The sequence below is a fragment of the Saccopteryx bilineata genome, chromosome 4 (assembly GCF_036850765.1).
Source record: "Saccopteryx bilineata isolate mSacBil1 chromosome 4, mSacBil1_pri_phased_curated, whole genome shotgun sequence".
Lineage (NCBI taxonomy): Eukaryota > Metazoa > Chordata > Mammalia > Chiroptera > Emballonuridae > Saccopteryx > Saccopteryx bilineata.
In genome coordinates, this window is record NC_089493.1 from 139,663,378 (window position 1) to 139,676,624 (window position 13,247).

Genomic DNA, 13,247 nt, shown 5'->3' on the forward strand with positions numbered 1-13,247 from the left:
CTTGACAGTAGAGAACATTTTATGAATTTGACCCCAACGGCAAAGGAAGTAAAGACAAAAATAAATGAATGGGACTACATCAAACTAAGAAGCTTCTGTACAGCAAAAGAAATTGCCAACAAAACAAATAGCCAACTAAATGGGAGCTGATATTTTCAAACAGCTCAGATAAGGAACTAATATCCAAAATATATAGAGAACTCACAAAACTCAGCAACAAACAAGCAAACAATCCAGTAAAAAAATAGGATAGGAAGAGGACATAAACAGATACTTTTCCCAAGAATAAATACAAATGGTCAACAGATATATGAAAAGATGCTCATCTTCACTAGCTATTAGAGAAATGCCAATCAAAACTACAATGAGATACCACCGCACACCTGTTAGATTAGCTATTATCAACAAGACAGGTTATAACAAGTGCTGGAGAGGCTGTGGAGAAAAAGGAACCCCAATTTACTGTTGGTGGGAATGTAAATACAACCATTATGGAAAAAAGTATAGTGGTTCCTCAAAGAACTATGAATAGAACTACTATATGACCCAGCAATCCCTCTACTGGGTACAGACCCCCAAAACTTGAAAGCATGGGTATATAAAGACACATGCATCCCCATGTTTATTGCAGTATTGTTCACAGTGGCCATGACATGTAAACAACTGAAATGCCTTTCAATAGATGATTGGATAAAGAAGATGTAGTACATATATACTATGGAATACTACTCAGCCATAAGAAATGGTGACATAGTATCATTTACGACAACATGGATGGACCTTGATAACATTATACTGAGTGAAATAAGTAAATCAGAAAAAGCTAAGAACTGTATGATTCCATCCATACATAGGCGGGACACATAATTGAGACTCATGGACATAGATAAAAGTACAGTGGTTACCAGGGGGAGGGGAATAGAGGAGAGGGAGTAGAGGCGGTGGGAAGAGGAGGGGCTTAAAGAGAAACAAATATAGGATGACAGAAGTTGATTTGACTTTGGGTGATGGGTATACAGCATAATCGACTGTCCAAATGAAGTGGAAATTTTTTCTCTAAATCTATGTACTCTGGTTGACCAATGTTACACTCTTAAATTTAAATGTCTAAATAAATAAATATAGATAAATAAGAATTCTCATATGTATTGGTGGCGTCATAAAACATACTCACTTTGAAAAACGTTTTGGCAATTTCTACCAAACATATTTCTAGACCTTAATCCAGCAACTTTTACCTTTAGAATTGAGTGAATTTCTACATTGAAGATTGATTGGTATATTTTATTGTATGTAAGTAGTTTTAGATCTTAATTTTTTTAAGTCAAGTTTGTTGAGGAACAATTTACATACAGTAAAATTTCCACTTTTCATTTGGTTTCATTAGTTTTGATAACTGTATAAATCACAGTAATCAAAATACAGTGCATTTCTATGACTCCTAAAAGATGCCACATGGCTTTTTGTAGTTAATTCCCTCCTCTCACCTATCATCTACTGATCTAATTTCTATTCCTAGTCTTGTGTTTTCCAGAATGTCATGTGTAATGTCAGCTGTCAAGGCCAGGCAGGTTAAGATTGGATTTAGGAAGACTACAGAAGAACCGTGGAGCTGAAAGGCATTGGGGTCATTCCTATTTATTGGACTCTCGCAATGGCAGGCAAGCAAACAGGCAGGGGAAAATTGCTTCTCACTGCAGTGGGTGAGCCAACAAGCAAACCCACCCTCACAGTGGTGAGCAAGCGATCAGTGTCAAGAGAAAGTACCCGTAACTTTATATAGGCTATACACACATGTGGCTTTCTGCCATATACTTATGCACTAATCCTGCAAAGTGCTTACACCTGGACAGTAAGCAAGTGAACCTGACCACAGCTGCTTTCCCTATACTCTACCCCTTTAGGGTTGCTCACCTCACAATTTACATGACAGGTATCTTCTGCAATGGTCCCTGTGTGAGGAATGAGGTACATTATATCCATGTTTCACAGAAACAGTAGAGAACAAAAATGACAATCAAGGTGGTGTGCCAGTCCACTGCTAAAGATACCCACCATTTTTGGAGGGGGTCCCAGTTTGGCACTCCACCCCTTGGCTCTCCTCTGCCAGGGTATGCAAGGCCTGGCTTATATTATCCACTATGCTATGGACAAAGAGAGTTGTTAGTGGTACCAAAAGAGGCAAATCTTTCCCTTCTGGTAGAATGCAGGCCAGAGTTTTGAACACAGACAACATGGTAGCAGGTACCAGAGGCTGCCCCAGGCTGGCATAACAAAACTTATTGGCCTATACACCAGGATTTTTTGGTTCTATGTGCATCAAAATGAGAGAACTCATTATAGGCTAGAGGAAAATCACAAGGGGCCCTTCACAATGACGGATTTCTGAGCACTCAAGGGATAATAAACTTCTACCTTAGGCAGCCAAGTGCCAGTTGCCCAGGGAGTTAACTGGAGGAACACCTCTAGCTCCCTATCCCAAGGTGCCAACAAGTCCCCCCAACTTAGGTTAGGGGCTACACAGACCAGGGTCATGTCTGTTGAAGCCATTGACCTTTAAGGAGAGCTGTTGGGGCAGGCAGGAGCACATTGCTCTGCTGCCCAAATCTTGGCTTGAGTAAAGTGTCCTTGGTGTATATCTGCAACTGGATGGGAGCAGCTTCCCAGTGCAGGAGGGCCTCACAGGTGTCAGGGCCCCCCAAATCAGGATTTCTTGTTCAAAATCTGGAGCACTGTCCACAAGTGGTGTGTGCATACAGCAAGGGACCAGTGTCCCCCTCTTGTCACAGTCCCTGCTTCAAACGTACATCATACCACTCAATGATCAGTCCATAATAGGCAGCTATCTGTGAAAATCACCCAAGGTGAAAGTTCACTACAGGCAACTTGCCATACAGATCTTAAAAAATGAACTTCAGTATCTTTCCATAAGCACTGTGTCCATTGCTACAAGCCCCATCCAAACCCCTCAGTTTCATGAATGTCAAGCTCACAGAGTCTTGCAGGGTCAAACATATTCCAACACTATGCTACTTTGACAGTTCTCTTAGCAGGTGCAAAAGTACCTATATGTACTAAGTCCAACACCTGCTGCTATTAGAAGGAGACCAGTGGATTGTCAATTCCCCATGAAGCCGCTGGACCCTGCCTGTCCCCATTAGATGGGTCCCTCAGTGCTCCCCCTATTCAAATGGGAACAGGGCTTGGGAATCCTCCTGTCCCTCAGCTGCCTCCAACATGTATTTTGCAGCCATGTGACACAAGCATGGACCATTTTCTTGGCAGTTGCCTTGAATGTGTAATCTTGCCACTGTAAGGCATGAATGCGTATCATTTCCTGGCAGCTGCCAGGGCCATTCATTTCCAGCCCTAAGTTGCCAGCAAAGCTCTAAAAAAATTTTATCAGATTTGTCATCAAAGTTCTCTCTGTCTTCCCCGATGACAGTCAAATCTACCCACATCTGTGTTCTGGTAAAATTTATAGGCCCGTTTCTCTTGTTAGTTGGGACAGGTAGCATAAGCAGTACCAGGGGTCCCCAAACTTTTTACACAGGGGGCCAGTTCAGTGTCCCTCAGACCATTGGAGGGCTGCCATATACAGTGCTCCTCTCACTGACCACCAATGAAAGAGGTGCCCCTTCCGGAAGTGCGGTGGGGTCCGGATAAACGGCCTCAGGGGGCTGCATGCGGCCCGCGGGCCGTAGTTTGGGGACGCCTGCTATATGCACATTGTTATGGTGCTGCACTGCTTCTACCTTCCCCAAATCTGCCATCATCTGTGTAACAGTGCTGATGTACTGCCCCACATAGGGGCCCAAGATAGCCACCAGTGACCCAAAGTGGGCTTATGGAGTGCTCCAGAGAATAAGGTCCTTCATCGCTGCCATTAATACTTCCTCATCTGGCCCACAAGACCACAGGTTGAAAGCAGCATTTCTCATATTCCATTCCTGGAGGACCTGCTACAACTCAGTATACAACTGCCATTGACTCATTGCCCCTAGTAAGCGTTCTGCATTCTGCCACACCATACAAATGGCAGCCATTACCCACTCTAATAGGGTATGATTTCCTGGGTTGTCATGGAAGTTCTGAAGAGATTGCCTCAAGAAGGAGTGCATGGTGATGGCAGCTAATTTCTCCATCTCTGCCTCAGAGAGCATGATGCCATCCACCCTTATGTTCCACAACCACAGCAAACAAGATACTAGAGACTTGGTGGGGTTTCTGCCTGAATTTTGCACCCTAACTCCATCAACTCTATCTGGGTGTAGGGCCAGACCATGGAGTGCTCAGTTACTTGCAGAGGAGGCTGTGCCTGCCCTGAAGCACTTTTTGCTACTGCGTTTTTCACCTTCAGGGTAAAGACCACTGGCCAGCCTCTGAGTCTTCCACAGGCAGTTTCAGCCGAAACCTCTTCCTCAAAGGAGGAGTCAGAAATGACTACTACTGCTGACTCAGGGCCACTCTGCCAGCACAAATGCAGCTCCTTTTCTAGCAACTGTCACTGCCAGCGCTTAGCGTCCAGCTCATGCTGGAGCTCCTGAACTTGCAGCTCCTTGTCCAGGAAATGTTCCAGCTCCTGACGCTGCTAACACTCAGCCTCCAGCTGGCACTGGAGCTCTTGGACTCGCGCAGCCTCTTGAACAGAGCTTTCAGTTTGTGCTCACAGGACAGTAAAAAACACCCACCCTTTGGCTCCCAACAGCATAGCCACAGGGAACCACATGCTTGAGAATGACCACTCCTCTTCAAGGGTGCTGGCGCCTCCTTACCAACCTGAACTGAATCCTGCTAATAGTGCCAGGTGTAATGCCAGCTCCATATCAGTCTGATCTGAATCCTGCACACTGTGCCAAATGTAATGCCAGTTGTTGAGGCCAGGCAGGTTCATATTGGATGCGGACAGACCACAGAAGAACCACAGAGCCAAAAATCATTGGAGCATTCTCGTTTATTGTATACTCACAACAGCGGGCAAACAAATGGGAAAACCACCCTTCATAGCAGCAGGTGAGTCATCATGAAAACCATCCCCCTCTTGTGATGGCAGGCCAGTGATCCATGATTAGGGAAAGTACCCATAGCCTTATATAGGTCATACACACACACATGGCTTTTTGCCACATGCTCACACACTAACCATGCAAAGTGCTTGCAGCTGGACAAGTGAGCAAGTCTAACCACAGCTGTTTCCCTGTATCATATAAATAGAATAATACTTTGTATACACTTTGTATCTGGCTTCATCAGCCATCAGAAAGCCTTTCAGATTTATTCATAATACACATATCAGTAATTTATTTCTTTTTGTTGAGTAGTATTACACTGTATGTATTTAGCACACTGGTTTATCCATTCACCAGTTGATGGATATTAGGGTTGTTTCCAGGTTGAGTCAATTATAAGTAAAAACTGTTATAGACATTTACAAACAGATGTTTGTATGGATATATGTTTTGATTCTTTTGGGGAAAATACCTGCAAGTAAAATTGTTGTGTTATAAACTAAGAAAATGTTCAACTTAATAAAACCTCTCAAACTCTCCCAAAATGAGCATATTATTTTGCGTTATCACCAGGAATGAATGAGATTTCCAGTTTCTATGTGTTCCTACTCAGCACTTGCTATTGTCATTTAATTTTAGCCATTCCAATTGACATGTACTATCATTTTGATTTTAATTTGCCTTCACCTAAAATTAAGATATTGAACATCATTCATATGTGTTATTTGCAACCTATAAATTGCTTTTTGTGAAGTAACTGTTTAAATCTTTTGTTATTTACTGAGATGTTTGATTTTTAGCAAAGTGTGCAAAAATTATATATTCTGTAAACAACCCCTTTTTTAGGCACATGTTTTGCAAATACTCTCTCCTAGTCTGTAGCTTGTCTTTTAATTTTCTTAACAGTGTCTTTCAAAGATCACCAGATTTTAATTTTTTTTTTTTTGTATTTTTTCTGAAGTAAGAAGTGGGGAGGCAAAGAGATAGACTTTCACATATGCTGGACTGGGGTCCACCCAGCATGCTCAGTACATCTGGGGCATTGCACCCTTGCAACCAGAGCCATTCTAGCACCTAAGGCAGAGGCCATGGAACCATCCTCAGTGCCCAGGCTTACTTTGCTCCAATGGAGCCTTGGCTATGGGAGGAGAAGAGAGAAATAGAGAGAAAGGCAAGGGGGAAGAGTGGAGAAGCAGATGGGCACCTCTCCTGTGTGCCCTGGTCGGGAATCAAACCTGGGACTTCCACATGCCCAGCTGATGCTCTACCACTGAGCCAACCGGCCAGGGCCTAATATATTTTAATTTTAATGGGGTTCAATTTATAATTTTTTTTTATTAATTTGTGCTTTCTGTATCTTATCTAAGACATCATTGCTTATCTCAAAGTTACACAGATTTCTTTAATGTCTCCTTTTGGTAGTGATAAAAATAATTAAGTATGTTCCTTTATCAATTTATTACTTCTCAGATAGAAATTCATCCTCTTTGCTTGCTCTGTGAAAATGGACTGGGGCTCTTAAATATTTCCTTTTTTTTTTTCATTTGCACTAAAGTCTTGCCAGTAGAAGGTACCAAAGAAACATTGTAGGAAGAAAGGGATTTTGCTTCTCAAGTCTAGATGCTAATGTCAGAGACTTCCACAACATACACAGCTTCTCCAGGGCTCACTGATACAATGCACAGTGGTCAGTGCACTCAGCTGCCAACAACTTTTCTTGGCAGGTCCCCAGGCAGTTGTGTAGGCAAGTGCTTCCAGTAAGACATATCCTTATAAATAAGTTCTATAGGGATGCAACTTTCCAGTGCATCCCTCTAGCACAGCACCATGGTGATTTCTCTGCCATCCAGGGACCCACAGCCATGACCTATCTAATAAAATCTAGATCTTAGCCCTGCAATTAGGAGCTTATTCTTGACTAAATGTGCTGGCTGCTCTTGTTATCTGCTATGCTTCTATTCCTTAGTTTTTATTTTTTACAAGCCAATCCATTGTCATTTTTATCTCTGGTTTTAGTCAATAATTCTTTATATTTTCTTTTTTTATATGGTGTGAGATATTAGGGAAAGATATTGTATGTTCATTATCCTAGAACCATTTGTTAAATGGATTATTTCTTCTCTATTTAATTACTTTGGGACTGCCAAAATCAATTGACCATCTATATGCAGGTTTATGTTTGGTTTTTATTTTTTATTCCATTGATCTACTTGCCTACTATTTCATTAATACCACCCTACTGTAATTTTATATTAAATCTTGAAATTAACTAATATGAATCCTCCAACTTGGTTTTTCTCTTCAATATTGTTAGGCCCGATTAGGCTATTTGTTTTTCCATGTAGAATCAGATTACCAATTTTTACCAAAAAAAAAAAAAAAAAAAGCATTGAGTGAGATTACATTGAATCTATAGATCAAATGAAGTAAACTGCCACCTTAACAATATAGAGATTTGCAATCTATGAATTTAATATAGCCCCACTTTTATTCAAATCTATTTGGATTTCTCCATAAATAGTTCATAGTTTTATCATACATATCTTGCATATATTTTGGATAAGTATAAAGTATTTTATCTCATGTTTTGTTACCATAAGTGGTATTTTAAATTTTTAAGGTTCAACTTTTTATTTTTTACTACTGTATTAACTTTGTATTCTATAGCCCTGCTAAAATTTTCTACTTATTATAGAAACCTTTTTGAAGCTTCATAATTTTCTACTGCCTTAGTCAGTTCAACCTGCTCTAATAAAATACTATAAACTGGGTGGCATATATATAACAGAAATTTATTTCTCACAGTTCTGGAAACTAGAAGTTTAAGATAAGGATACCAGTACTGTATAAGGTTTGGTAAGCCCCCATCTGTGGTTTTAGACAACCATTTTCTCAGATTCTCACAGGGTAGAAAGAAACTTAGCTAACATTCTGGTCTCTTATTATAAGAACATGAATCCCTTCATGAGGGCTCTGCCCTCATGACCTTATTACTTCCCAAGTCCTGCAACCTCTAAACACAGTTACATTGGTTGGGATTATGGCTTTAACATATGAATTTGGAGGGGACAAAAGGATTCAATCATTGCACCTACATAAACCATCATTGATCTGCCAATAGAGACAGATTTTGTTCTTTCTTTTCTACTTGTATGCCTTGTTCTACATCTTTCTTCCTTTATTACATTGGCCAGTGACTCCACTAAAATGGTTAAATAGAATCATTGCTTTGTTACTATCCTAGGGTGAAAGCATTCGATCTTTATTTTATTAATTAGAAATATTAGCTGTAAGTTTTTCTTATGCAATTTTCATCTGGTTAGAGAAGTTTCTGTTTATGCCCAATTTTCTGAGATTTTTATCATGACTGAATCTCAAAATTGGTTAAATGTCTTTTGTGCATTTATTGAGGTAATTGTGGTTTTTCTCATTTAGTTTGTTGATATGGTGAATGAAATTTCTTGGTTTTCTAATGTTGAATCTTGCAAATCAGGGATTTCCAACATGTTGCTTAATCTAAAATACTTATCCTTGGTTCCCAGGAAGATGGCATTCAGATTAACTGTGAATACATAATCAGTAATGATTTTTTATTATTTATGACACAGACTTCAAGGATTAATCATTCAGCCCTTCAACAAGTGAAACCTACTATTTTCTTGAATTAGGTGGTTAGGAAAATCTGTGCTTGGCTTTCCAATAAGATAATTGTTTTTAGCTATATGACTTTCAACAAGTCATTTAACTCTTCAAAGCTTCATTTTTAAAAATTTCACAAAACATAAATAATAATTTCACTCACATTTTTCTAGATTCCCCACAAGGTTTGCACCCTTCAGTTCTGCTCTCATGCACCAACTCACAGAACCTCTCCCTGACCACCCATAAAATTATAGCCTCCCTTCACTCCCTTACTCCCCTTTTCTTCAACAAGATTGTTTCCATGACACCTAGAATATAAATTCTTACTTTCTGAGCCCCTCCAGTATAATTGAAGCTTCACAAATTCGAAGCCATCTTTGCCTTTGAGAACTAGCTCTAAAAGATTAGAATTATTCCTGATATACAGATATTATCAAGTATATCCTGAATGAAGAATAAACTAAATGAGATTGTACACATAAATCCTGTGAAGCATATCTGATTCATTAAAAGTAATTAATAATATCTTTTCACTGTGCTTTCTCATATATTTGTCTCATAAATCATCTGGTCCCAGCAGATGGCACACTCAAATAGGGTATTTGAGAAAAGTAATAAATAGATTCTTTATAAAAGCTGACTTGGGGTGAAGAAGTTTTAAGGGAAAGTGATGCCCCTGCAACTAGCAAAATCAGGGAGCCCTTATTAATGTAGGTCTAATGAACAAGGCTAGGAAATTGTTATGTAATGTAGAAAGAGAAGCTGGCCTGACCAGGTGGTGGCGCAGTGGATAGAGTGTCGGACTGGGATGCCGAAGGACCCAGGTTCGAGACCCCGAGGTTGCCAGCTTGAACGTGGGCTCATCTGGCTTGAGCAAAGAGCTCACCAGCTTGGACCCAAGGTCGCTGGCTCCAGCAGGAAGTTACTTGGTCTGCTGAAGGCCCACGGTCAAGGCACATGTGAGAAAGCAATCAATGAACAACTAAGAAGTCACAACGCGCAACGAGAAACTGATGATTGATGCTTCTCATCTCTCTCCATTCCTGTCTGTCTGTCCCTGTCTATCTCTGCCTCTGTAAAAAAAAAAAATTAAACAAAAAAGAAAGAGAAGCTGTAAATAAAGGATAGGGTCATCTGACAGAAGCAGCAACCTTTGGTGGAAGACACTTTCACAGAAGAAATAAATAACCCAATAGTACTGCTCTCCAACTACTGGCTGAGCAACAAGAAGGCAGGAGAATCCCAACGAGGCACTCCATAAAGATCAGCCTCTCAGGGAACAGTGCAAAAGGAAAGGCATAAAACAGAGCTGGAAGGAAACATTGAAACTATTCAGCACCCATAACACACAAACCAATTATATAAGTTTAAATTCTCAACAGCCAGGACATTTTACAAAGTGCTACCCTTTTAGGCTATCTTCTTTTTGCTTAATCCTTTCCCTCCTTGACCTACTAACTCCAGAAGAGTTGCTTGGCTTGGATGTATGCCCTGGCTGAAAATGCTTATAAAGAACAGATTCATACAACTATGGTACTGCTCCCAGGCAATTTCCTGACTCTGTTATAATATGCATCCCTTGCCATACAAAATAAAAGAGAGCTATGAGTCCAGCAGCCTCCTGCACTCGAGTTGCAGCACAGTATGTCTATGCATCGTTAAGCAGCTGCCACAGTTTCCCCCAGAGGTTGCTACATTTCAGGGCAGGATGAGGTAATGGAGATATTTAGCCCAAGTTAAGCTTGTAAAAGTGCTTTGGGAATCTTTGAAATGAAAAAAAACTGCGCATGCCTAAAGAGTTTGTTATTAATTATATGATGTACGCCCAGAGTTGAAAGAAAACATCTCTGTATTGGTGTCTCTCACTGGTAAATATAACTACTTCTTTGCAGGGACAAGATTAATCTGAAAACTAAAATTCAGTAAGATAAACTTTAGGCGATAATTAGAGGCAAGAAAACTCGAGATTGTTTTCCTTACCTACAAGATGGGAATGCTGATAACTGTTACATCATCAAGGTTGAAAAAGGATGTAATGGCAGTAATATTTATAAATTAACTTATGAGGAGTTTTTTTGAAGTGTCAGTTAACATTCTTGGAATGGTGACTAGATCGTGACAAGGGTCCTTGCAATGCAAGGCTGGTTACAGAAACATTTTACAAACTAAATGCAACTTCTACCTCCATCTGGGTTATATCTTGAAATGCATCTGTGTGTGACTCAATGAACTAACTAGACAAAGGGGTTTGAAGAGAGTGAAACTGAGGAGGCACTGGGACATAACAACCAATACTCCTCTCCTGGGGTGAGACAGGTGGTAGACAAATTGACCCAGTTGCTGATGTTTAAGGAAAGTCCAGCCCAGAAGGCAGAGTTTAGCATCTAAGAGAATAGTCCAACAGGAGATTTTAGACAGTCTAACAAGAATTGGTCTCATGGGGTAGATCAGTACACCTAACAATGGCAAATATATGGATTCTCAGGCAAGCAACAGCCAGCATGGATGTCCTTAGCAAAGACTGTTGCTAATTCCATGGAACTCAAGCTCAGATTTTTACTCTACAGAAGGAAGACAAGCAATTGCAAGCCAGGGACTGGGGTAAGAGGCAGGAAGTCCATAGATAAAAATAACTAAGTGCAGAAAATGGTCCCAACCAGCCATTATCCTGAATTCTTACATAAAGTTTCTTTGAGGAAGGCAGTCCAGCTGAAATGTAGTTCTGAGGCTGTGTTTACATAGAACATTAAATAAGGTTTTAAAAATAACAGTTTCCATATTACAGAAAGTGGTAATTATGAAAAAAAATGGAACTAGCACCTTATTCACACACACACGCCTGCACAAACGCACACATGCTACATCCATGCACTACTAGTCCAAAAGTAGCCATCAGAACTGAATTCCAAAATTGGACAGACAAGTGGGCAGCAAAAGTGCAGTCAGTTTCTCAGTCCATTCTGTTCAGCCAAGCACCACTTGGTACTTACAAGGTCCATCCTAATATACTCCCTGTGTTTCTGACAGTTTCTTCTAAATGACCATTTTCACCTGCTATACCATACAAATTAGTCTTACAGAATTATCAGCTTTGAAGTACTCCCTGAGACACAAAGCTATATAAATAGTAAGCAATCAATGAATATCTAAAATAAGATACTTGAGCAGAAAAGGCATTCAAAACTCTTAGCATCTAATATATAATATGTCATTAACCTTTTCTCTTCATTGCTTTCTCCAGTAATCAATGCCTAAAATTACCTTTTGGCCTGAAAATACTTCTTAAACCCCATTCAAATCTAGGGATTGTTTTGCCTCTGGAGCACCTATGCAAACATTTTTTACCTCAGCCTTATTCTTTTTTCACAGGTGGGACCAGTTTCACGCACAAGAGTTTTGGCTAAGGATCCACATGCTGAACCTCAAAAACTTAAAAACTGGAGCTCCCATATAGAGTTTGTTCCTTGACACAGTCATCACTGGCATCTGCAACAAAGTTTTATTGAGCTCCAGTAAGATACTCCAGTACAACCATGGTGCTGAAGTATCAGAATTTCCTGTGGAGACCGATTCTGTAAGTCTGAGGTGGTATCTAGGCACTGTAAAAGGATTCTTATGAACCACAGGCAGGAATGCAATCAGTCAAATTCCATAGGACAGCAATTAATAAGAAATTAATTTTATACTCTCCTTTTCCCTCCATGTCTGGTAAGAGCCATAGAGGACTTCTCATGTATACTGGGAAGTTTCATAATTTTATGTAAAGGTGTAAAATGATTTCAAACTTCTAATAAAAATTTATCTGTTTCTTAGCCACTGTTTAATTCAAGCTTTCTTAAATATTTATTTTTTATTTTTTTGAAGTGAGAAGCGGGGAGGCAGACAGACAGAATCCCACATGCACCAGACCAGGATCCACCAGCATGCCCACCAGAGGGCAATGCTTTGCCTATCTGGGACATTGCTTCAATGCAACCGGGGCATTCTAGTGCCTGAAGCGGAGGCCATGAAGCCGTCCTCAGTGCTCAGCCCAACTTTGCTCCAATGGAGTCTTGGCTGCAGGAGGGGAAGAGACAGATAGAGAGAAAGAAAAGGGGGGAAGGATGCAGAAGCAGATGGGTGCCTTTCCTATGTGCCCTGGCTGGGAATCAAACCTGAGACTTCCACATGCCAGGCCAATGCTTTACCACTGAACGAACTGGCAAGGGCTAATTCAAGCTTTCACAATTGATTTTTTCTTTTTCTCTATTAATTTTAATGGGGTGACATTGATAAAGCAGGGTACTTATGTTCAGAGAAAACATCTCCAGATTATTTTAACATTTAATTATGTTGCATACCCCTCACCCAAAGTCAAATTGTCTTCCATCACCTTCTATCTGGTTTTCTTTGTGCCCCTCCCCTCCCTCAACATGATCCCTCTCCTTCCTCCCTTCCCTAGCTCCCTCCCCCCTGTTACCATCACATTCTTGTCCATGTCTCTGAGTCTCATTTTTATGTCCCATCTATGTAGGGAATCACATAGGTCTTAGTTATTTCTGATTTACTTATTTCACTCAGAATAATGTTATCAAGGTCCATCCATGTTATTGTAAA